The sequence below is a fragment of the Pleuronectes platessa genome, unplaced genomic scaffold (assembly GCF_947347685.1).
Source record: "Pleuronectes platessa unplaced genomic scaffold, fPlePla1.1 scaffold_72, whole genome shotgun sequence".
NCBI classification, from domain to species: domain Eukaryota; kingdom Metazoa; phylum Chordata; class Actinopteri; order Pleuronectiformes; family Pleuronectidae; genus Pleuronectes; species Pleuronectes platessa.
Window position 1 is genome coordinate 196,117 of NW_026519130.1, and position 3,988 is coordinate 200,104.

Below are 3,988 nucleotides of genomic sequence, written 5' to 3' on the forward strand. Positions count from 1 at the left end.
CGAGGAGGTGGCTCTATTGTGGCGAGCATAAAATCCACCTAATTAAGTATTATGATTAAAAGTCATAAATCATAACCAGCATTACTGCTCTATTACCAGCTAACGGAGGTCTTCACCTCCATATTCAACCTCTCCCTAAATCTCTCGACAGTCCCCTCCTGCTTCAAGCAGGCCACCATCATCCCCATACCTAAGAAATCATCCATCACCTGCTTAAACGACTACCGCCCTGTAGCACTGACCTCCACCATCATGAAGTGCTTCGAGCGGCTGGTCAAAAGCCACATCTGCTCACCGCCCAAACCGATCCACGGACGATGCCATCGCCCCGACAACACACACCACCCTCTCCCACCTGAAGAAGGCCAACACATATGTGAGGATCATGTTCGTGGACTACAGCTCCGCATTCAACACAATTGTGCCTGCCAAGCTCGTCCCCAAGCTCAGGAGCCTGGGTCTTAAAACCCCCCTGTGTAACTGGATCTTGGACTTCCTGACGAGCAGACCCCAGGTGGTGAGCTCCTCGGTGTGTTCATCACAGATGACCTGACCTGGTATCATCGGCTGCCATCTCCCTTCCGTGCAAGGCATCTACAGCACAAGATGCCTGAGAAGAGCACTGAAGATCATCAAGGACCAGAGCCACACAGGCTGTGGACTTCTCACACTGCTGCTGTCTGGCAGACGTTACCGGAGCATCCGAGCACGGACTACCAGACACACAAACAGCTTCTTCCTCCAGGCCATTAGGCTTCTGAACAATCAACACTGACCCTCTGAACAGTCACCATATACATTCTGCTCCCCCACTCATACAAATACACTTACTTCACATATATTCATATTATTTAATTTAATATTCCCCACTCCTTCACCCTGTAAACTGCTGCTTCATTTGACTATGTTTTAAAGAGTAGAGTAGGAGCCAGAGCTTTCAGCCATCAAGCCCCTCTGCTGTGGAATAGTCTACCACTTTCAGTTCGGGAAGCAGACACCATCTGTATGTTTAAAAGTAGGCTTAAAACCTTCCTATTTGATAAAGCTTATAGTTAGAGCTAATTAGTGCGGCAGAACGTTACTTGTCCTATGTTCTAAACTAGGAAGCATTTAGTTGCAGCAGGACTGCTTGACATATAGTTTTGAAGTTATCCTTCAAAATGTTTACCCTCACTAATGCTGCTAAAAACTTTAATCTTGATGATGTTTTCGTACACTTGACATCTATTGCCCTTCTGTCAGTCCTGGGAGAGGGATCCCTCACATGTGGCTCTCTCTGAGGTTTCTACATATTTTTACCCTGTAAAAGGGTTTTAGTAGTTTTTCCTTACTCTTGCTGATGGTTAAGGACAGAGGATGTCAGACCATGTTGAAGCCCTATGAGACAAATTGTGATTTGTGAATATGGGATATACAAATAACGATTTTCAATTTCAATATTTAATAAAATCATATTTAGTGGCTTGTGTGTATATACACACAGTATATGCATATAGATCTATATATCTATATGTATATATATTCCCTGATGCTGTCAGAACACAAGAACCTGCTGAATGTTGCATCAGTAAATTCTGTTGTAATGTGCACGACTGGCAGATATGATATAGAAAGTCCCAGCAGCAACACGCACAGTATTGTAATCACACAAGAACACTTTGATGAATGTTTTGTTGTAATTTGAAATTAATCACAGGGCTTTTACATTTTGGTTTGAATCCAATCAATCATTGATTGTTAAGATATGAGTCAATAATCTCATTATGTGTCTAAGACAACATTTGATGACTGAAAACCTTAATTCACCAAAGTGTCGTGTTTGATTTATAAGGAAAAGGTCTTTGTACAATGTACTCAGTACTTGTGTTAAATAAAAAAACGGTTCAATCACATGAACTGTGGCTTCAACATAACAGACAAATTCAGTAGTGATACAAGTCCTGTCCCGGTCTTCTACTTCACAAACTGACACACAACGCAGGTAGACCACAAAGGATAGACCGGTTACAAATAGAGCCAAATCCTAATATACATAATATCAAGGCTTTTTACTTAAAATGTCAAGACTTAAACAAATTATAGAGAAACACATTGAAAACAAACTCCTCATGAACTGAAAGAATCCGAGTCAGTGGTGACGTCTGCCTGCAGATGGCGGAAGAACTGTATATGAACATGAAAACAAGTAGAATAGAATAAAGAAGAAACGTGAGACAGAAGTTCTCTGTTGTACAGATTTTATAATAAGACCAGTGATCCTGGTGTAATGAGATAAAAACATGTGCATCAGTGTCTGTATCTTTACTGATGCAACATTCAGCAGGTTCATGTGTTCTGACAGCATCAGGGGATATATATATAGATATATAGATCTATATGCATATACTGTGTGTATATACACACAAGCCACTAAATATGATTCCATTAAATATTGATATGTTAAAGGGGTGGATACCTCCTCTTACTCCTAAAGGGGACACAAATATACATTTACATGTATTCAAAGATAAATAACTTAAGGGTTGTTTCAGTATCATTGAAGAACATTTTGGACAAGCTGCAGATTTTTTAACGACTTACTGCTGGAGCATGATAGTTATGAATTACAATAGTCCAGTCTGGATGTAACAAAGGCGTGGACTAGTTTTTCTGCATCTTTTTGCGAAGTACATGTCTGATTTTTTAGATATTACGCAAGTGGAAAAAGGCGGTCCTAGAAATTAGTTGTAGGTGAGAATTAAAGGACAAATCAGGATCGAAGATCACTCACCAGTTCCTGACTGTTTCATTGAAAGCAAGGGCAATGTCGTCTAAGATACAGGTTGTTGGTTTAGAACCTGAGATTATTTTGGTAAACTGATCCTGGGTGATCAGAGTACTGTTAAATGTTCAATTCCGACACCGTATGATAATACAAGGTCAAGTGTGTGGTTACAACAATGAGTAGGTTGGTGTACACACTGACTGAAACCAATTGAATCTAGTATCGAAATTAATGCTACACTAAGGCTATCTTTATTATTGTCAACATGAATATTAAAGTCACCAACAATAATTATGTTATAGGTCTTTCGGACTAGGTTTGAAAAAAACTCGGGGAATTCCGTAAATAATTCAGTTTAAGCCCCCGGAGCACGGTAAACTACAGCAAATATGATTGGCTGTTGGTGTTTCCTGGATTGGCGTGGAAGAACAAGACATTCAAATGAGTTATAGTTTAGTTTAGGATTAATTGATAGACTGGGGTTAAAAATAGCAGCAACTCCACCTCCTCGTCCGAATTCTCTGGGAACCTGTGAATTTATATGACTGGAGGGAGTAGATTAATTTAGACTGACATATTCATCAGGATGCAGCCACGTCTCAGTGAGGGATAATACATCTTAGTTGTAGTCTGAGACTAGTTCATTAACTAAAATAGCCTTTGATGACAGTGATCTAATGTTTAAAAGACCACATTTCAAAGTCTTGGTTTCCTGTGTTGTTTCAGAGGTTGTGTTAATTTGTATTAGATTATTGTGTGGATTCGGACGGTGGACAGACACAATCTCTATGGGGTTGTGTGACTGTCCCAGAGGGAGCGCAGAGAAGTTTTTAGCACTGCAGCTCTGCTTCCTGGTCCCAACTCTGGGTTGTCATGTAATAGACTGAGTAATATTACTAGATAAGAGAGCTGCTCCATCCCAAGTGGGATGAACGCCGTCTCTCCTAACAAGTCCAGGTTTCCTCCAAAAAGTTTGCCAGTCATCTACAAAGCCCACACCGTTTACAGGACACCTCGACAGCCAGAGGTTAAAAGACAACATGTCATCACCTGTTGTGTTAGGTAGAGGGCCAGAGAAAATTACTGTGTCCGACATCGTTTTTGCAAAAGCACACACCGACTCAACATTAACTTTAGTGACCTCCGACATGCGAAGCCGGGAGTCGTTGCTGCCGACGTGAATTACGATTTGAACAGTGTTGTGCACGTTCACACCTCTCATGA